The sequence below is a fragment of the Brachycentrus maculatus genome, unplaced genomic scaffold (genome assembly GCF_059751285.1).
Source record: "Brachycentrus maculatus isolate JH-2025_06_01 unplaced genomic scaffold, ASM5975128v1 h1tg000118l, whole genome shotgun sequence".
NCBI lineage: Eukaryota > Metazoa > Arthropoda > Insecta > Trichoptera > Brachycentridae > Brachycentrus > Brachycentrus maculatus.
The window spans coordinates 78,514-101,636 of NW_028280871.1; the positions used below are offsets into that span (position 1 = coordinate 78,514).

Here is a 23,123-nt window from a genome sequence, read left to right on the forward strand (position 1 = left end):
CTTTGGCAACACTGCAAATCCTCTTGTCAATAAATTTGTGTCGACTACGGAAACCCAATGAAGGCGGGACCATTTTATTATTTTATCTCACTCTCTCTAATGTAGTCTAGATAGAGCAAAAGGTGAAAAAAGCTTCTTAGGAACGCCTTTCCACAGAAGCGTAGTCGAAGCTAATACAGATCCAGATGTCATTTTAGTTTTGTATTCGACCGTTAATTGTTGTGGCGTTTTGTTGTGGGTCGGTCGCTATCCGCTGGTTCGTCCTTTTCGCGTGCTTGTGAATATTTAACTAATTTTATTGTTTTCAAACAAATATAAACTTTTCTGGTTTACATTTGGCTGTGGTGCTTCAGAAATTGTGTTTTTTAATAAATAATTATCGTAGTAATTTGAGTTCATAGTGATTAAAAAAATATACTATCTACTAACTGGTCATTGTAAGTATAATAAATACTAATTGTAAAATAATTATTTTAAAAACTGTAACCGCTGTATTTTTTATGTTATACATATAACTCCCAAGTTTATTTATCAATCTGTAATAGATTATATTCGCACGCAAGTATGGAAATTTGTAGAAAGTCATTTCACTTGCATCGTTCATAAACTCATGTTACGAGGATGATTGTTGTGCAATCAATAATAACTATTGTAAATGAGTAAATAACGTCTTCATGTTGTTTTATAATTTTGCTACACTTGTAAATGCACATGATAGAATTATGCCATTATTTTTATTTCATTCATTCATTCTTCCAGCGCGCTGTCGCTAAACAAAATGTTCGAAGTAAAAACGGCAGCGAACTTCCACATTGTTTTAACAGTTTATATTGTATTTTTAACATTCACAATAATAATAATTTAATTTTAATAATCTGAGTATAAAGAAAAACTCATGTCTTCTATATGAGAATAAGAATATTAAAGAGAAAACTTCGGTTATGTTTTTGTAAGAAATAAAAAACCAATCAAAGAAACATTAATGAAGCCATTTTTTTATTACTCATTTTTTATACCTTAAGGTTCGTGAGAATATGAAATATCATGTTTTGTTTTTTATTGAACCATTCTCATGACTTTTTCTTCAATATTACTTCTTACATCATTTAATTATATGCATGTAATAATACATCGCAAACTTCTCGAGTTATAGAGCCTTCTTTTAAATTACGAAAGTAAGAAAAATCATTGTTTTTGTTTTTTGATGTAGAAAATAAAACATGGTTCACGAATGAACAGCTCGGCTGTCCAAACTTAAAACACAGTAAGGGACATTTTTTTTGCAGTACGTTTTTTTTTGCATTTTTGGACTAAGTAGCATCTACTTAGTCCAAAAATGCAAAAAAAAAGTACTACAAAAAATGTCCCTTACTGTGTTTTGAGTTTGGACAGCCGAGCTGTCACCTGTATAAAATCAATTGAATCAAATGTATATAAAATCACACCCATTCATGATTTAAGGGTTTTTGACATGTAATACATATATCCTTCGTACAGATTAATCTCGAACGATTAGAGTACTGGTATGCAACCCTAGTGCCCTAGCTTCTACTGATATTCTCCTTTTCCTACCTATTACAGTATTCATATTATATTTCCTTTTCCACGTAGCTGTAATGACCTTCACCCTGAGCTCCTTCATTTACGTCACATGTATCCGTTCAAATAAACTCCACCTCTTTACCCAAAAGACTGCCTTCATGTAATCGACGGTCAAGTTAACGCCGCGTCGTTCCAATGCGGTGCCCTATGCACCACATAGCCGTAAAAAGTTTAATGAATAGAAATCGTAATATGAAAAGCAAATATGGTACTGCATTAATTGGAATAATCGGCGGGTGTGTATGACGAGATACATGAATGTGGAAGAGGGAATGTTTGCAAAGATAGATTGGTGTGGCGTTCTATTCTCTCTGCCTACCCCTGCAGAGAAGCGGCGTGATGGTTTGTTAGTTATATACTGCATTAATAATACAGTCGGGTTGTGGTCCCGCGGTTAGTGTCGCGGACTAGTTTCCACCCCCACTTTGCCACAACTTGAATCCTATTTTCAAACACAAGTCGCTTAGGCTTACCTTAAAATAGTATTGAATTGAAATATTTTTGGGAATGAATTTTTTTAAGAAAAAAATGAACTCCTATTTTTTTTAAATTTCCGTAAGTCTCGAACTTGAAATATTTTTGAGAGCGAAATGATATACGTATTCGAGAGAGTGAGAAATGTTATATTTTTGATTTGTATTAATTTTTCCCATATGTTTTTGTTTGAATATTTTTGTTTGTAATTATTTACAGGTATATGTTATGTACGCATTGAAATTAATAATTTTGTAATGCACAAAATTTAAAGGATTAATATAATTTATATTTGAAGCAATAACTTTATGATTTTCCAATTTATAATTATAATTTTTACGAGTTATTATAAAAAGTATTAATGTTGAATTATTGTCCGACCGCGTCGGAGCCATAAAAGGAACGCATCCGATTATTCGATACGATATATGTATGTATTTTAGGTACTATTCGATGTAATCAATTACGACCATATACTATGCTTCATACTCCACATGTATGGCAGGTTACAAGTTACGAGTACCTACTGAAAACTGCCAGCAGTTGTTGCCAGGTGTTGAAACATTTCGTGATTGCGTCGGCTGATATTCGCCATTTTCTTCCCGCTCCTGAACTTTACACGTTTCATCCGGAATATCGTCTCGTCCGTTAGGTTATTGAAATTAAAGAGGACTTCTCTCACATCTCATAGCCAGACTAAATATTTCGCTCACTCCTTTCAAGAACGTCATAAATCAAAAATCGTCAATTTTCAGTTGAGCATATTTTCGGAATGCCCAGAAAATGTGCTATATCCCAGAAAAAGAGGCATATTTTTAACTTAATATTTACCCGCTACATGGCAGAAAGTGTTGTTTTTGCATTTTGAAGAAAAGGTATTGTTTAATTATTTTTTGAAATAAACTAAATATTTTTCAAATGGAGAAAAAATCTTCAGGTTTTACCTAAAAAGATCTGTTACGTAGTAAAATGTTCAATAAGTGGCTAGATATTTATTTTTAAAACATTGTATTATACTTTTAAACTTTAAAAACGGTCTCCTGAAAAATCAAGTTTTTTTATTTATGACGTTCTTGAAAGGAGTAGGCGATTTGTGCTCATATCTGCGTAGGGTTGTGTGCTGCAATCCACGTTTGGGACACTGTCATTTGTGGATTATGAGTGTAATCTTGGAGATAAAGACTAAACTACATATTCTTCAGATTTCTCACAAATTCGAGTTTCCTAAACGATCTCTCCTGTATTGATATTCCATTATCTGCTATTGCAGTAGTCGGCAAACTTATTAGCCAAATAAGCAAAAACCATTACAACAATGAAAAAAATTATCGACAGCTAAATCTGTTTGCAATTCGAGTACACTTTAATGATAATTTTAAACCTTTATTAAAATTAATGAGTTTGTTTCGGCTTAATTATTTACAAATGATAGATTACTTTACAATTTACTATAAGAAAATCTAGAAAATTTTGTATGGCATTCCATAATAATAGTGAACCTTCGTACATTTCTCTTTATACGGCTTCTCGCTCTAGCAAAGCGTTTATGATTTTCATCAAACCTTGCTCAATATAAACAACAAAATTAAAATTATTAGTATACACCTACTTTTAACTTGCATTTTTTGCGTACAGTAAATGTATAACGCCAACACTTGTTTGTTCATAATATCTTCCAAAGAATGCAAAACACATACAAATTGCTATGAACAAATGTTTGGCTGAAAATTTTCAACAATCTATTGTTATCCATTTCTTGCAGCCTGAAGTATGTTGGTGTGGACTAAGCCTTTTCTGTCTGATCACCTGTATTTTGTAATTCTATATGTAGGTACATTTTCTTAGGATTAGGATACCGTTGTCTCCCCTCAGTGTTCACCCCTTTCCGTGGAATCAATACTGTAATTGGCCTATAATACGACGTGGAAATATATATTGTGAAAGAATCGAACACCTACAAAGTTCGCACATGACTAGATTTGTATCTCTAATATGGAAAATCTGTTTTTCCATCTTCTCTGCTTTACCAGTTGAGTTTTCAAGAAGACTGAAGAAGACACACATTTATTATTCGATAAAATTTAAAAGAAAACGCTTGTTTTTTTACTACTTGAGTTATATGTATTTATTTTATTTTAACGACTAGTTTCGGAAGCTACGCTTCCATCTTCAGGTCCTGAAGTGAATGCGGAAACATTAAATAAAATATTATTCGATAAGTAAAAAGCCGTATAAGCGCGTCTACAACTAGTAGGTATACATAAGAATAAAACAAAAGAAGGTAGCCAGTCAAGGGGGTCTTAATGATATCGTCCACTGGGTGCACATAGGGGACTATATCCACCCTGCTGTGGTTCTAAAATTTTAGTGTTACCATCACACATCGTAATGTAAATTTTAAAAACAAAATCAATATGGACATTCCTGCAAACCCCGTTTTTATTATAATTGAGTTTTTTAAGAGTTGGCGCAACTCAAACTTAATTGATATTTAATTTCATCGTTCTTTAATAGTAAACGTAATTCTCGAGTTCTGATGCACACATCAGACATAAAAAAATATATAATTGTGATCCAATTGCACACGATAGTGATGAAATCATTTTGTAATTCACGTTATCAACGCCGGCATTTTTAATGTTTATATGCGCACATACTTACATATGGTCGCTAATCGCGGTTTATGCTCAAAGATAGCGATTTGATCAAGATTTACGACAACAATAAGTACGTTTATAGTTTTATTGAATGATATATTGTGGCTTGTCGATTATATCGCTCACTCCTTTCAAGAACGTCATAAATCAAAAATCGTCAATTTTCAGTTGTGCATGTTTTTGGAATGCCCAGAAAATGTACTATATCCCAGCAAAAGAGGCATATTTTAAACTTAATATTTACCCGCTACAGAGCAGAAAGTGTTGTTTTTGCATTTTGAAGAAAAGGTATTGTTTAATTATTTTTTTTAAATATACTAAATATTTTTCAAACGGAGAAAAACCTTCAGGTTCTACCTAAACAGATCTGCTGCACAGTAAAAAGTTCTATAAGTGGCTTGATATTTATTTTTAATACATTGTATTATATTTTTAAACTTTAAAAACGTTCTGCTGAAAAATCAAATATTTTGATTTATGACGTTCTTGAAAGGAGTGAGCGATATGACAAAATCCGAATAGAATAATGGGAAATTCCGGTTATACTTATTTGTTTTATTTTTTGCATTGTAAGCTTTCGCTTTGACCTTTTTTATACTAATCATATTTATTTTCCTAATTAAAGCAGGCGCCGTGGCTTAGTTGGTTAGACGCTCGACTGCAAACGATTCGTTCGATTCTCGCCAAATGCAAAATAAATTCAATATGCATTTTTTTAAATCCGTCTAGGGTCCTACATTCAGCCAAGCCCCTAAAATAGAGGCTTTGCGGGTTATTCCCTTATTTAAAAAAATCATCGTTTCAATTTAAAATTTACAATAATATGACCCCAATGGATTTCTAGTGCCGAAGACACATTTTACAATTCCTTATTAAATAATACGATAAATTTTTGGCTGATTGCCTTACGTCGTGGCTATCGTGAGTGAGAAGGCCGAATGACACGATATATTTCGCATCTACCCATTTACATTACCCAATTATTAATTTATTTCATTTTAATTTAGGTTCTCGATAATTAAATAGGCTTCTTGTGTAATAGTTAGAGTAACAATTCTTTAGATTAATTTCCATTTTGGATAATTTATATAGTGCCATTTTCGTAAAATACTACCTCACTAAGGGCGCTTCACTGTGATTTTATTGGGGAAAAGGAGATTGTGGAAATTATTTAGCAAACAATTTTGTTTTTAGTTTTGCTTCAAGTTGTGGTGAAGAATCGCCCTAACTCACCCTTGATAGCTTGTGTAAATGCGAAGAAACATATAAGTAGAGCTTATGTAGTTTATCATTCGAGTATATTGGATTTTAGCAAATAATTGAAACGCGGTAAATTTCCTGTTGCTTTTTTTGTGCGTCGACAGCCGATACTGATAACATTGTATTTACGGAATTCATTTCCTTTTTGCTTCCAATTTACATAGTAACTTCTGTTTGCATAACGTTGTTAAACATCAGGCATATTGGCAAACATAAATTATAATACAATTGCTATAAAATACTAACCTGTTTTTGACTCTTTCTAGCGGACATGACGATCCGATATAATAATTATTATACCGTAGAAAATAAAGCTATTGTCACGTTCGAGACTCTTTTGTCAGTCTGCATAGTGTAGTGGTTAACGCATTTGCCTACCATGCTGGAGAACCCGGGTTCGATTTACAGAGGGATTTAAATACTTGTCAATTTCTCACTGTGCTAAACTCATATACGATTGAAAGAGTTTCTGCACAATAAAAGCTTCTTTCGTCTTACCAATAGATGTCTCTAGTGAAATTCTAGTAATTCAAGCACTTTGTTTCAAAATAGAACCATATATATAGAACTTCAAAGAATTTGAATAGTATGGTTGTCAATCATGGGAAGAATGTTACACGTGTATAGAGTGATCAAGTTAACCAACCCATGATGATCGTAAGCCCCGTATAAATGCCCAGACTTCCATATTCTTCTTCATTTGTAATTTCAATATAAAACTTATTTTTATAAAATGTCTCTTCGCGGATTCTGTCTAGTGAGGCGTTCATGAAGTAATAAAATATATATTGTAAAAACTAATAAATAAATTAATAATGTTTAACGAAAATGGCTTTGTAGAGTAATCAAAAATATTTTTATACTATATATTATCTTTACCGCGTAAAAAGAGACTCGCATTATGACCGGTGTAGGCAGTAAAAACATACTCGTATCACGATGTGTATGGAGTAATTGAGCGGTATATTAATCCTTTGAAGAAACGCCTAAACCCTAAACGGATATGATCACAGTAAAGTTAATGGATTCCTCGCATAATGTTGACCTGTGTCTGGAGTATTTTAGTGTCCATTATAATTCAGGAAGCACTTTACCGCGTACATGTCGCGGGGACTGCTAGCTGACGCTAATAGACTCGCACACTTTACTCATCTGCTGAATAAGATGAAGATTTTTTTAGATCTTTTAAAGGCTGTTGAAACTATTCCGATACATTGCCGGGTTTTACTTAAATCTTGTCTTAATATTTGTGAAGGTTATGTGGTTGGTAATAGAAGCAGAGGAAGACCGAGGAAAACTTGGCATGATCAAGTATTTCAAATACTTGAAAGTGGTTAAGTCAGAAGTCGGAATGATCAGAGGGTATGTATGAGGAGAAGCATGAATGTAGAAGAGGTGAAGATTGTTTGCAAAGACAGATTGGTGTGGCGTTCTATTCTCTGCCTACCCCTGCGGGGAAGCGTATAAAAGTAAATTTACCGAATGGAACCAAAAGACTCATTTAACTTAAATGGAATTTATTGATTGAGGTAGTGATTATTTTGTAGAAGTTCATATTATTACGCCTTGTTTGTCCTCGGGTCGACCAAAATTGCGTGTAATTAACATTTTGTGTAGTTGTAAGTGTGCAAATAGTGCTACGGTAGTGACGTGTAGCATTGTTTGCATGCTGTTGTAGTGATTGTCCTGACGAAGAGACGGGTACGTCTCGACACCGGTAGATGAAAATCTCGATGAGTGGTCATGTACTAACATGACTAACATTTTTGTAAGAAAATACAGAAGTATAAATGACTAACCGCAAAGTAAAAAGGCTTTAAATATTAAAAATAGGTATTATACTATTTTTGACATCTCATCGTAGATGGAAGACTGAACATTTGCAGGGCTTATGACCGTCATAGACTGGTTTAAGTGATCACTTTACACACGTGTAACATTCACCAAGTCTATCCATGATTGAAAACCATACTGTTCAAATTCTTGAAACTTCAAGATATATTGATCAAATTCGTAAATACGAAATATTAAAAATTAGTATTTTTTTAAAATTACTCATTTGCAATTTTATTTAATAAATAAAACTCATTAAGTGGTTTACCACTTAAGGAATTTTATTTCATTAAACACGACTAGTTTCGAAAACTAACAGATGTTATCATCTTTAGGTGAAAAGTAAAACTAGTCGTGTTTAATGAAATAAAACTCATTAAGTGGTTTATTACAATAGTTTAATTTTGATAAAAAATCAATATGTCATTCCAGAAAGTTAATGTCGAATTAATAAATAATATATTTGCATTTGGTTATGTTGTTTAAATTACTGTAAATTGTATAAACGCCCTTGGCGTAATTTCTCACGAAAACGGCGCTATATAAATTGTCCAATAAATAAATAAACACGCAACGCTTATTGCAAATAAGATATCAATAATGGACTGCCCGTTACTGCATTTATCGCAGAATCTCGATTTTCCCTTCTTCGAGTAATCGGGCACAAGGAAGTAGGATGCAAGTCTCCTTTTAGGGCCGAAGAAAGCTCTCCGACCAGTTGTCGCGCGCCGGCCGACTTGTCACCGCGGCGCGCGGCTCGGGCCTCGTGGGTGCCGGTCGGCCCTACAGCTGCAGTTCGTTTACCCTGCAGTGGAAGCGCATAATAACCTTCCTCACTCACACGGTATTACGCGTCGTGTGGCGTAATAACGCGTCATCCTGTGCGCTCTTCTCTCTCTTAACTATCATTCTATTTAAGTTTTACTTGATAAATATTGATGTTTCTTTAAAAAAAAAAAATTTACTAAGTTGCGAAATTTATTGAAAATGTGAAACAAAATAAAATTGTATCCCGATTTTACTGTGAATTTACATTTAAAAGCTTTCAATATCACTGTCACTGCCAATCAAAAAAAATTGCTTTGCATGAGTTAGTAGGTCTGTCAGGAAGCCTAGATGTTTCTATATCAGATCTGGGAATGCGGTGGGACAGCTTTCAATGTTTCTTTAAATCTATTGTGATACGTGTTTCCATGTATGCCACATCATTTTCAAACACCTTATTGTACGGTATTTACCAAGTAAAAATATTATAATCTATTAGAGGAGTTAGGAGGCCACAAAATTTAAAAGGAATTTCTTATAAAAACTAACTAATTTACCAACACGCCATTTAGGCACAGATAATAGAACGCCACACTAATCTGTCTTTGCACACAATCTTCACCTCTTCAACATTCATGCGTTTCCTATACATACACGCCAATTATTCCGACTCCCGACCTGACTGACCACTTTCGAGTATTTGAAATACTTAATCACGCCAAGTTTTCATCCGATTGATTGAAGAACGCCACATCAACCTACAGACTGGTGTGGCGTTCTTTTATCTCTGCCTACCCCTGCGGGGAAGCGGCATGATGGTAAGTTAGTTTTTTTTAAGGATTTTTTTTGTAAATTTTGTGATCTAACGCTAATACATTTAATTAAATTTTTACTTGGTCAATTCCGTTCAATACGGTGTTTGAAAATTATGCGCAATGCATCGAAATACCTTCCACGATAGATTTTAAGAAGTAGTGGTATTTACCTAGTAAAACTCAATTTAAAAATGTATAGATATTACCGCAAAGTGACTGCCGAATCAATTAATGAGATTGATATCTTGACGCAGTGTTCAGAAGCATGACGGCGCTTTTCGCATTTTTGGAGACGGCCTTCATTCCATAAATATGTCGACGTGAAGTGTCGTCTCCAGACGATGACTGTTGAATCGTTTATAGTATTTCAAACATTGAATTTCCTCTTCAAACTGGGTGGTAGCGATAAAACTCTTAATTATTATCTGTTGATAATAATTTTTAGAAACGTTTTAAATGTCACTATATAGATACGGCAAAACGATGTATAATAGTTGTTCGAACGGTGAACTAAGGAAAAATGCAAGGCTGAGAAAATTTAAAAAAGGTGTGTTGAGATGGTGGTTTGGACATGTGGAGCGAATGGGTGAGGAAAGAACGGCAAAACAAATTTATGAGGCGAATGTAGTTGGAATGAAGAGCAGAGGAAGACTGAGGAAAACTTCGCATGATCAGGTATGTCGTAAGCACCCGGGTCAGAAGTCAAAAATGATCGGCGGGTATTCACGAGAAGATACATGAATGAGGAATAGGCGAAGAAAGACAGAGGAATGTGGCGTTCTCTCTGCCTACCTCCGAAAGAAGCGGCGTGGTTAGTTAGTTAGTTAATACAAACAAATACACAGAGATTTTAGACTTTCATACAAAGATCTATTATCAGGTGAATTCGGTCAAAAATATATTTCGCTTTTTCAGTCACAATGAAATATGTACTTAAGGCGAGATAATCAATAGCCCGTAACTTAATTTTATGTTAACCCATATAACACTTAACGTAATTGCATTTTTTGCTTAAAACACCTTTTTTTAATTGAAAAAATAAGTTTTCCTTAGAAATAAATATATCGTTTTGAAAACAAAAGCGTTATTTAAAGAGCACTGTTCCTCTTGGGACATTTTGTAAACGTATCCGAGCCACGCTGAAATTCAATGTAAAATAAATGACTGTTTAATAACCCCGCTGTTTCTGCCAACGCAATGCTGAACCTTCTGCAGTGAGAATCCATCTATCTACTCCGAGCTGGTTCAGGTGTTACACCTCGGCTATATTGCAACGAGGTGCATTCAGCCGCTATCGAGCAACACTTCTCTCTCCATTAATCACGCCCCGAACATCGCCAGCACCATGTTGGCACTTTCGGCACTCTGGGTAGCTCTAGCGTGCGTGGGTCGCCCCGAACGGGGTTAAATCGAGTGTGCGCTTAGTATTTCGCGAGCGTGGGTAATCTTCACGGCTACTGGAGGCGGGGTTAGTGCGAGAGTTGGTTAATAGAGGTTATTGTGCAAAATGATATATGATTGTTGTAATTACTTTCATGCTGTTTGTCCTTGCTGATTGACTTGGGGCCCGAGGGTATTATGATTAGTCAAACTTTCTCTAGTCGGCGTCAGTTGCGTCGTCTCTACTAATAAAATCGCCGACAATGCTTTATATTATTACTACTACCATCATGCCGTTTCACTGCAGGGGGAGGCAGAGAGGATGGAACATCACACTCTTCTGTTCTGACTCCATTGCTTTGAAACTTTAACTCAACATTGTATTCAAATATACCTGTGACAGGTAAAACGGTTTTTCATGCAATGGCAGCGCCATCTGTTGAACGCAATAGCGACTCACCCAATACTATTGACAGCATTGCATTGTGAAATTGAACATATTAAAAACATGTGCTTTATATTTTATCTGTTTTCCATTTGAGCAAACTGAGCCACAGCAATGCGCGGCCGGTTACAGCTAGTATGAGTGTATAATTATCAAACATAGAATCCTTGTGACAAAGACAACTGTCGAATGCACTTAATAAATCACTTAAAGACGGCGACGTTTCTTCATCAGAAATCCCATTGGTTTTACTATGATGTGCATTATATTTGTACAGCTACAAGTCAAGTGAACTCGAATAGAAAATGATTGTCTAATGTTACAATTCATTTCCTTCCACGTCTCAGTCCATTGCAATTAGCGGTTTGAATTATATTATTATACCGATGTTTAGATTTAATCTACACGATTTCTCTTCAATGCCGGCTTTGGTCGCAACATGGGACATTTCCAGGTAAATGAGTGCGGCAAGTGAAGTATTAGCTCCGTTATTCAATCTGGCTCCTGCCACAAACGCCGATCCGCCTTCCGTTTCATGTTAAAGTCTTCTGATATGAGACATGCGGCTTGGTCGCTTGTGGCGTGTGGCTTGGCTTGTGGCGGTTGTCTTGTGAGTCCCACCTCCGCAGGTTGAGGTTAGATATTACAATCCCATTTTCAGTCCCGCGGGATCTGCCTGGGATTTCGTACATTTTTTGTATTCTTACATACATGCAAGTTTTTGAACTACCATATACACATACATTACATATTCGTAGTTCCAGACGAAAATACTTCATGTAATGGAATGGCACAAAAATAAAATTACACGTTCTTTTTTCAGAATTTCTTTGAAACTAGATTTTTTTGAAGGAATAACCCGCAAAACGTCTATTTTAGATGCTTGTCTGCAGGTAGGATAGTAAGGATGGGGATGTTAGATGTGAAAAATACCTCACAAACACCCAGACCAATTGAAAATAAATCTTTCTTGAATTTATTTTGCAATTGGCGGGAATCGAACCCGTGACGTCAGTTTCACAGTCAAGCGTCTACCCATCTAGGTGCCTGTCTACAAAACTGCTCTACAAAATATATTAATATCTTTATTCGTTGAAAATCGCAGCACTTGATTACTTTTTTTATTCTTGGAGGATTGATGTAGGTACTTAAAAGTATTTAAATACAAAAAAACTTTAGAAAAAATATTAGAAATCTATTTATGTTCATTTTCCGATATTTCGTTTTTCGTGATTTTGATTTTTTAAAAGAAAAAAGTAAGAGGTAGGGTTTTATTCAAAGCGGAGAAATATTTTATTGAAAAATATTTTTTTTAAAGCACTAATTTATATAAATACGAATGTACACATAATCACATACATATATGAGAGAAACTGATTTGCGTAAATTTATATTAAAACTATTTTGACCAATTTTTCCCCTTTTTCAAAACCCGCTACAGCCACTGAAAATCTCTTCTTGCGTGCGAATGTCGCGTGTACCCCGCACGCGCCGAAATAAAGCGGGATGCCGCTAGATTGGGTATCCCACTTTGCGGGATTGCAGTCCCCGGTTGAGGTATAGCAGGCACATGCACTTTGGGCAAGAGATGTTAAGGAATCAATAAATAGGGAAGTTTATAGACCAATTCGTCCCGGTAGCAGCAGCCCTTTGATGTATTCTATATCTGAATCACTCGAAATCAGTGGAGAATCTTAATGGCAACGCTTTCGTTCTGTCGTGTTACTGTTTGCTTCCATCCACACTAATTCATCAAATTGTCCGTTCGGAAAGTTTTATCGTAACAATGCTTTAGTTTTGTTTCTAGCACGTTTGGAGTCGTCTTTAATTAACTCTGTTCCAGTATTTTTTCAACGCGTCTACTAGTATTTGGTGCCAAAAAATAACGCTAGCTAATTATACGAGAGGCTATGTTAATACATTAGAAAAATGGCGCACATGTGTTATTGAGAATTACACTAAACAAGTCATGTGGTTATTATTTTTAACTATGCCGTAAGTCGTGAAGATCGAACCAGAAACCGTTTTAAATTGTGTTATTCAGATGTTTATCCTTCTAGTATGATGTGGTTTTCAGAGCTGGAATTGTAGAGAAAAGATAACGCGTGAACTATGCAGTGTACATAAAAATAATCATAGTTTTGGATGATTTATATTTTATGATTTACATTTTCGTAAAATTATCCGTAGGGCCCATCGATTTTTCAAGAAATAGAAATAGAAATTTTCTCAAGAAATAGAAATTTGTAATTAAATTATATATTTTTTTTACATATTTGGCAATCCAATGTGTTTTTTTTTTGTTTTTCAAAAAAGTTCATTATGACTTAAGGTTAATTTCTATTCGGTAAAAAAACTAATATTAATAACTTTTCTTTTCAGTACCACTAGCTTCATGCTAATGATACTGAAGAAAAAAAATAACGTGTCCCTTGGAGACAAAATAACAAGTTCACGCATTCTTGGAAGCCGAGTGTAACAGGCATCAATAGTAAGGTAGAGGAAAGGCAACTGAAATGGTATGAACACATAGGACGCGGAGAACCTGAAGACATTGTGAACCAGTCCATCTCCACAAATTTTCTTCGAAAGACATCTAGAGGAAAACCAAAAAACATGATTCGAAGGCATGGCCTCGGTGACGTAATCCATGATAAAAGGACCTACAACCTGAGGAGCAGGAGAGCCGAGTCCAACAGTCTACAAAGGCGATAAGTTTGGATGGAGCCAGGAAGAAGAAGAAGTATCATCGTCCAGATCGACGAACTGTTTCAAAATGCCAAAGTCTTTAGAAGTAAAGTTAAATTTATCGACAGTACGTAGTTAATGCGTTATCGTTTTGCTGCAACTGAAGCCCTGAAATTGACCACCGCACGTATCGCTTGTAACTTTCCAGTTTGGCGTTACTTTTACTTTCTGAAAACAATGGTATCTTGGACCGAGTCTAGTGCTATTGATCCGACGGGCGAGCTGTCGGTACGGTCCGTAGTAATGTAGTTGCGGTTGCGAGGTATGCCCCTCAATTACCTCTCTGTCATCATCCTCATTCTCTAACACGAGGGAGATATTTCTGTCTCGGCTATAGTTTAGTGCTTCACATGGCGTGTCAACACCTTGTCACATTTTCTATTGACGTTTCACACTCTGCCTCCTAAAACGATTACGCTTTCTGCGCTGGTCGTATCCATTTTGGTGTGAATTTTACGCTCGTGATTTGCTCCATCACTCACTAAGATATTATAATCTCAATAATTGATTCGGCAATCACTTTGTGGTAATATTTATATATTTTAAATTTAATTTTAACTTGGGAAACACCACTCTTAAAATATATTGTGACACGTGTTTCGAAGCATTCCGCATCATTTTCAAATACCGTAAAATACGGTGTACAATACACCGTAAAATTTACACAACAAGGCTGATGAACCGTGATTTTATATTGAAAAAAAAATACAAAATATTTAGTGAATTTAAGTAGTGTATTAAAATAATAATGACATACGCGTGTAAGTTATGGTTAGGGTTTTGAGTATGATTTAATTTAATTACAGAAATTTATTTTTATATAATAATATGATGGGGGAATCTGGTTACTTAAACTATATAGTTGCTATTTTATTACATAAAATGCAGTTCCACCAAGAAATCTCAGTACAAAACATAAATATTAGATTAAAAATATAGTTTTACTCTCTGTTAAAATGTCAATTACCTATGCGTTACCTGTGCTGAAAAATGTTTAAATTTATGATACACTGACAGATCTAAAACGATTGATATAACAGCGTTGTGTTTAAAAAAACATTAACCACTTATACAAGTATAATAGACCCGCATATACTTGCGGATAATCTGTTTGAGCTACATTTCACCGTCCCCGAAGGACTATGCTGACTGGAGGATGCGTGGGTCGGTGACTCAGTTTCCTAACTGTTTCTATAACAAACCTTGTATTTTCTGTGCCAATTTCATTAGTTTCAAACAACTATCTCCGACGTGGTCTGTAGGAGGGACTAGTTCTTCCTAAACTCTATCTGATAGGGTAACCGTTCATAATCCTGACAAATATAATTCCAAGAAAAATGTGAAGAAAATAAATGGTCAGGTTTTTTTAAAAAGGATTAAAACCTCTGCTTTAGAGGCCTGTCTGCTGGTAGGATAGTAAGGGTATGGTAGATAAATGTGGAAAATACACCACAAACACCCAGACCATTTTAAAATAAATCTTTCTTGAATTTATTTGTAATTTTTTTATTTATTTATTTAATATAGTTACATTTTTAAGTACAACTATACAATTTCTAAACATTTATACATATGGCAAACTTATAGTTTTAGATTCGCTGTGCCTCTCCAAAAAAGATATTTACTTTGCAATTGGCGGGAATCGAACCCGTGACTCCAGTTTGGCAGTCGAGCATTTACCCAACTACGCCACGGCGCCTGTCAAGTTAAGTTAGATTGTTTTTTTGCTTCCAAAAAACCTATTTTTTTGGATAAAGTATAGTTTTCATTATACTTCATTATAATAATTATAATCATTTCACTTAATTTTATAGATTTTACATCTCTCATTGTTGTGATTCTTCTATTTTATTAATTTCTGTTAAATAATACCTTCAAAAAATTCTTAGTCACGTACGGATTAACCAGTGTAGCTGCTTCTTAGTTACATACCATTTTACCAACCCCCTACGTTCGACATTTAGCACAGAAAAAATATAAATAAAACATCCAGAGATCTCGGTTGAAATAGAAGCATAAACGGGCATCATTGCTTGTCTCGTTTTTATCTGTACATCTATTACCTCCGCGGAGCCATTTGCTGAACTCGAAGTTGACAAATAAATGTCTTAACGTCGGAATGCCTCGCATTTAGTGTAAGCTGACTCCGGAACTAAACCCTCGCGTCACCGCCACCAGGGCTGGGATTACAGTCAAACTATAACGCGTCAACTACGTAGTGTAGTTGACTTTATTTCATGACTGACTCAAGAAAAAAAAAACTGACAAAAAAGATGGACCGATGATATTTCATGACTTTTATTTGTAAAGAAAATATGGGCCGATGACAGTGTCCTCGTCGCGGGTAGTAAGTGGATCGAAAAGGCCCAAACGAGAAAAGTCTGGAAAATATTACAAGAGGCCTACATCCAGCAGTGGAGAGACGACCGACAAAGAAGAAGAAGAAGAAGATTTGTAATGACTTTGGTATTTTGAAACCGGTTGACGATCCGTATTGTCAAGAGGTTAATGTGGCTGAAAACAAAATTAATGGGTACCTATTTGTTATTCACCGATAAAGAATAAAGTTAAATTTATCTACACTACGTTTGTAATGCCATCCCTAGACAACGATTACATACGTAAGTTAACGTATTCAACAACAAAGTGTAGAAATTTAACTCTACTTCTTTTACTTTTAATGAAAAACAAATATCCATTGATTTTCTTTTCGGTATTGTCTAACTTTCTGACAATATTGATCGTCAACCGGTTTCGAAATGGCAAAGCCGTTAGGAATAAACCTTCATAAGTAATATTTAAGTTATTTTTACTGCGGAATCTCGTTAACTTTTCGCTTTAAACAATAATAATAACTTTGGATAGTTTATATAGCGCCATTTTCGTAAAATACTACCTTAAGGGCGATATATACTTAACGTTCTAACTAGTTAAGGTAACATTAACAATACCTGCTTCTGGATTTTAATTGTCAGTGAGTTTTGGCATTTATAAACCAGTCTAGATTTTTTTTTATCTTCACTACGCAGTTAACTTCCCAGTGTGCGGTTCAAGATATCAATGAACCTTTATCCAAACGTCATAGAAAAAGACATGTAAAAAAGCAGTCGTGTAAACTTACCGATAACCTTTGGTTAACTTTTTTTATCCCATTTCCCGTTTCTTGGAAACATGCTCCGAGCTTTTTAATTTGATAAGAACTTCGTGTGTAAATATTGGTTCGTGAACCAGATGCAAACATTTATACAAAATTAACGGTACTTTTTTATCTTTATGAACCCGCGTTCCTTAACCGTATGTATCAGCTTACAAAATGTCATTCGTGGATAATTCTACGTATGCGAAATGACTTCGTTATTCATCATACGGTTTAAGATAAACTATACGAGTATATGTACACAGGTTCTTTGGTATAAAATTGTTTTTATTTTGGTAAAAATAACAGAAAGGGATAAAAAGTATTTATACCAAGAAGCATGTATGTCATAAATACAGTAGAAATAAAATGTAAACTTGGATCACAATAAAAATAACTAAAATAAAGTCAAAATAATAGCATAAAAAACAAGACAGCAGGATATTTAATTTGAACCCAAAAATATAGCTAAAACAAAACAATATGTTCAAAGAATGATAAATAGTAAGACATTTAGATATTTTTTTCATAAAATTAAACCGATTTATCATTTTGATTTCTCAGCGATTTATATTTCAAATATATTGTAGTACTGTAATAGCTATTTCTGTCGATTATCATCCACGCTTTGATCGGTGATCGATTTTTTTTCGATTGACGCAAAGTAAGCGTTTCGCCAGTGCGCCAATAAGAAATACGTGTATTGTTGTTATTCAAAATATATTATAGTTCATAACGAGTAATCCTCCTTCAATATTCTGAAGCATTTTGACAACTATTTCCGTCGATTATCATCCACAGTTTGGTCGGCGATCGATTCAAACTTTTCGACCGACGCAAAGTAAGCGTTTCCCTAGTAAAGCAGTAAGAAATAATAAACCGCATAGCTTGATGACTATAAATTTCTCAATCTACGTGTTTTTCTCTTATTTGAAAAGAACCATTATTGGCCGTGACCGCTTTTACCGCTTTGTATACTTGCATGTACGAATAGCGCCATTAGGTCTCCCTTCTTTCGAGTCAACTTAATTGTCTGATGAAGTTTTTTGATCAGAAACGTTATGATGTTTATTTATTACTAACCCACGGACGAAATACAGTCGAATGTGCGCCAAAACGAAGGATGATAAATGTTCGAATAAGGAAAGATGCATGCCTGAGATAAACTTTATCTACAAATACGGTGTTTGTGGTTGAGAGTTTGGACGTTGGAACGAATAACTGGGGCGAATGTAGTTGAAAATTTAAGCGGAGGAAGAACGACGAATACTCGGCGTAATCAAGTTCTTCAAATACTTGGGCGCGGACTAAAGTCGGAATAATCGGCGGGTAATGTATACGGTAATTCATGAATGTGAAAGTGGGAAGAATGTTTGCGAAAACAGAGTGGTGTGGTGTTTTATCCTCTCTGCCTACTCCTATAAGCGAGGCACCGTGATGGTTTGTTAGTTAGTTGCAATTAACCTATCTTAAATAGTTGAGGGTTATCAGCTACCCTGCCCAAGTCACTAGACCGTGAAAGGTTGTTAAGTAATTCCTACCTACCCACCCCATTGCTTTGCGCACTGAGTCCTGCCTCCCATTTGAAATCAGCAGACCGAAGATAATAATTAACTCGGATTGAAAATAGAGATAAAAAGAATGTATTTTTTACTTTTTCGTCTCAAAATTACTTAAGCAGTTATCTCTGAAAAAAATAAATAAAGCTCTTTCCGTTATCAATTCCTGTCGAGGTTTTTTCAAATAAATGACTGCTAACAATGAATGATTCTGTGCGCCGCATTAATTTACCATTTTCTTTTCAATTCGTAGGTTTGTATTATCTGGCAAGTATAATTATCGAGTATTAATATTTTTTCGTATCGTATTTAATTTGAGATGAAGTTTTTCTCACAGGTATATTATTTAACAGTTCGTAGATTAACCGTTTTTCGATTCTTTTGAAGGCAATCCGCCATTTGTTAGTTCGTCACATTCGGTCGTTAGTGTTTGTTCTTGATTTTCTTCTCACGACTGCTTTACATACAAAGCACGAATACCTTTATGGACGTCCGCTATTTCATACGCAATCGAATGTGGATTATTTTAATCGAAAGACTTAATTATTACGGTGCGAATGTTCGCATCGTTATATGCAACATTCCGAGAGCTCCAACTCTCCGGGAGATATTTCGAGCGCGGGAATCCGACGAATATTTGCGTGCGAAGAAGTCAGTCGTCTCTTTTCCCTTAATCGTTTTGTACCTTTTTGTTTATTACCCGGTCTCACAAATCCCGCATCTGTTTCTGTCCCCCTGGTACAAGTTCCAGCCTTGTCTCGCATTACCCCGTTACTGGAATAGTCCATCGCGTGTCAACATGCCTGCCATTCCATCAGATAATGTCGCGGTGCAAATTTATTTCGGCTCTCGCCCATTTTAATAATATTAATAACATGACATTTTCTGCTTCGTTTTCATAGATCACACGGAAGCCATTAAAATGCCATACAAAAATAGAACGCGAGATTTTTTTTGCTTCAACACAGACAAGATGCACTAAAGGTGTTTAGTATCTTGTTTATTAATCTATAGTAACTTAGTGCGATGATGTATGTTAGCCGTTAAAAGCACTAATTTACATTTGTACCCGTTATTATTGTTATTAGATTAGATTTAAACATTTCTTTTGTTATGAAGCCGAGAAGGGAAAATCGCCATTAGTCATTATTATTGAAATTTTTCTCCTGTTTTTATCAGTCATTATTATCCATTATTGAATAGGTATGTTTCTTTTATGTTCAGACACTAGTAGCACTTAGTGAATTTTCTAAACGTAGCTAATTTCTTACGAAGTTAATGCACGACTGTAGACATTAAAAAAGACCACACCGAGTTTGTGTGAAAGTCGGACGAAGTATTAGCATTTTTCTTTTTAACATCATTGTTTATATTTTAAATATATTGTACTCGGTTGTAAATCTTATCGGAGCCGAGTAAATGTTTTACAATTCAATTGCCCATTGTATCTGGATATTAGTTATTATATCAATTTCCATGCGAACGTTTATAATTGGACTGTTCTTATATAAAGCTAATAAGATCGGTAGTTATTTTTTCGTAAACGAGGATACAGTTTATGTCGTAATATTTCTTGTCAGGAATAAAGCTCGTCTGTAGTTGACGTTGCGTGTTGAGCGCTCGTTGCTTGTTTGTTTATATTGCCCGCATATCCTATACATAAGTGGCAGAAGAATGTTGGACCTGGATGTTTTGCCGTCTCGTTGTTTGGATGATTCATAATATCCTGTGTTGTGCACTCGACTCGTCGCATTTCTGGATCAACAAACGGTTTTCTTTGAAACATCCCAAGAACTTAAACATTCATTCATAAAATTTCCGATAATTGTGCAAAACGAAACAAGTTGAAATGCGTTCCCTTAGACAAATGTGTGGAAAAATAATTGTACGACAGAATTAAAAACGAAGATATTAGAAAGGAATGTGAGTCTGAACTAGGGATAATTGAAAAATTTAAGTAACGTTCTTTCAGGAGGTACGGACATGTGGCGCGAATGGGTAACGAGAGAATGACTAAGAAAGTATATGTGAACGGCAGAACAGAACGATGACGGCCGAAAAACACTTGGCACGACTAGATCAAATCAGTACCTAAAATCTGGTGGCGTCAAAAGTCTACGTAATCGGAGGGCATGTACGACTAGATGTATGGATGTGAAGGAAGCTAGGAGTGTATTTCAGGACAGAAGAATGTGGCGTTCCATTCTCTCTGAGTATTCTTCCAGGGAAACAACGTGATGATAGTAGTAGTAAGTAGTACGAAGCGAGTTTTTAGTTCTTGATCTGCTGTTTTCCAAATTCTATTATAATTTCTTTGTCTACTTCATTTTGTTAACTAATGAAAATGTTTGATTATTAATAAAATCCTTCTATTTTTGGTTTGTCTGTATGCTAGTTATCTTCTTATGTTATTACCTTAGAGCGTGTCGCAGTAACAAGGTTGAACTATCGGACCGTAAAGGGCATCTCGGGTGCGGTTGTTCAATACTTAGTCTGATAAAGTTAACAAAAAACTGATAAAATCGGAAAAATATGCTTAAAACACCTAAAATTTTCTCGAATCTAACCAAAAACTGTTATGAATATGGTTTCTCATAGAAAATATCTACGAATTCGATGTATTGATCATCGAAATTGCGAATATTTTTTATGCGTTTTTTGTTATCGGTAAAATAGTCTTTAGTAGTCAGATGGTCCAAAGAGCACCACACTGGATCGATGCAGTGACAACTCGATCTGGAATTAAATGCAAAGTGATCAGTCCCGCGCTCCAAATTCTTGGATGTTTGATAGGATAAATACGACGCAAAGAAAGCAACCCGGGGTGAAGGATATTACTGCTACATGCGAAATAAAATTGAAGAGGAATAGAAAGTAGGAATAGTTGTAATGGCTTGGCCACTTCATATTGCATACTAGTATTCGTAGTACGAGCTAGTGCTTGTGCTATTTAGTCACTGCTGATTTGAACAAGTTTCTTGGGGTAGAATAGTATAGTATTTATTTTTTGGCATTAACTTTGGAATGACATGTTGATTATTAAATGTATTATACCACTAATTGAGTTTTATTTCACGCGACTAGTTAAAAAAAACTACAGATCTTTTCAAAACTAGTCGTGTAAAATAAAACTCAATTAGTAGTCTAAGACAAGTGTTTAATTTTCGAATAGCATCTTGTTTATTTTAACCCTCATCTACATTCACACTGATATAATTCTAAGAAGGTGTAACTTCATTTTCTTATTCGTTCAGCGTTGCTACCATCTTCAGCCTTGTACTGGTCCCTGTCCCTAGCAGTACGAAAAAGCTCCTGATGTTATCCTTCTTCTTCCTACTTTTTGCCTACCTGCCCCCTGAGGGAAGGCAATACTTTGGACATAACGTTATGTGTCCTAAGTATTGAATTCTCCAGAATTGAGTTTTTATGAGCCACTAGCCTTTCGCGAACCGGTTGCAGAAGACTCGTTCGATCTCCGGCCTGTCCACAATATTCCGAGCCTCTGTGTGTAGGGGTTAGTCCGACGCCGTTATTCTGGCATTAAGTTTAGCAAATATTGGCCCTGTTTTCTCAGCTAAACCTCCATTAAACGAACCGGTCTCAGTGGCTAGAGATAGCCGTGGGAGATGCACTGGACCGAGACCACGGACTCGCAATAAACCACTCCGACTTCCATTCTGAATAGTTTCTATGGAACTAGTCGGGCTCGCGGATTTTTCGCTTCGCCACCTCTGCACCGCATATATTTTTGTCTCAATTAGCGGATAATTCTTCGTATTGAGAGGTTAAGTGTAGTTGGGGTTACCAGTTCAAGGTAATATCTCTTATTTATGACCTATTGTCTAACTGTCCGCCTACTTTGTTTTATTAATATTGCTGGACTGCAGAATTTTACAATCACATTTTTAATTTCATTAATCGATTCTGCAGTCGCTTTGTATATATATATATTCACTTTTAATTCATGTTGTACTCGGTAAAAAGCACTATTCCTTGAAATCTATTATGACACGTGTTTCGATGCATTCCACATCATTATCAAACACCGTATGTGAAGCTATGTCTAAATTTTAGAGCTGTATCTTGGACGTTGGAGGATGAAGAGGGGTGTCGAAGAACACGTGTCATAATAGATTGATGTGAAATTTAATTAAAAAACACATTTTTGACTTGAATTTTGAATGCCCTTTCTTATAGCTTATGTACCATTTTAAAATGTATCAAGCAACACAACCCGCTTTTTTCCAATTTTAATATATACAAAATTAATAACGAGTATAATATTGAAATTTGATCAGTTGTACTTGAGTGAATAGGAAGGGATAGATATGCAAAAAAACTCTTAATTAAACATTTAAAAAAAAATTGGTGTCACCAGTAAAATATTAAATAATTAAGAAACTTTTTTAAATTGATATTAGTAATGTTAGTAAATAACCACTCACCGAC

The 23,123-nt window shown here is 35.1% G+C and overlaps 1 protein-coding gene across 1 annotated transcript in view; it reads left to right on the top strand.

Annotated features, from left to right (window-relative positions):
- Nucleotides 1-53: 53 nt before the first annotated feature.
- corn (microtubule-binding protein cornetto) overlaps nt 54-23,123 on the top strand; it is an 84,575-nt gene continuing 61,505 nt past the window's right edge. The window contains exon 1 of the mRNA XM_088259564.1: nt 54-437. The gene's annotated coding sequence lies outside the window, so the exon portion shown is untranslated. The remainder of the gene's footprint in view (nt 438-23,123) is intronic.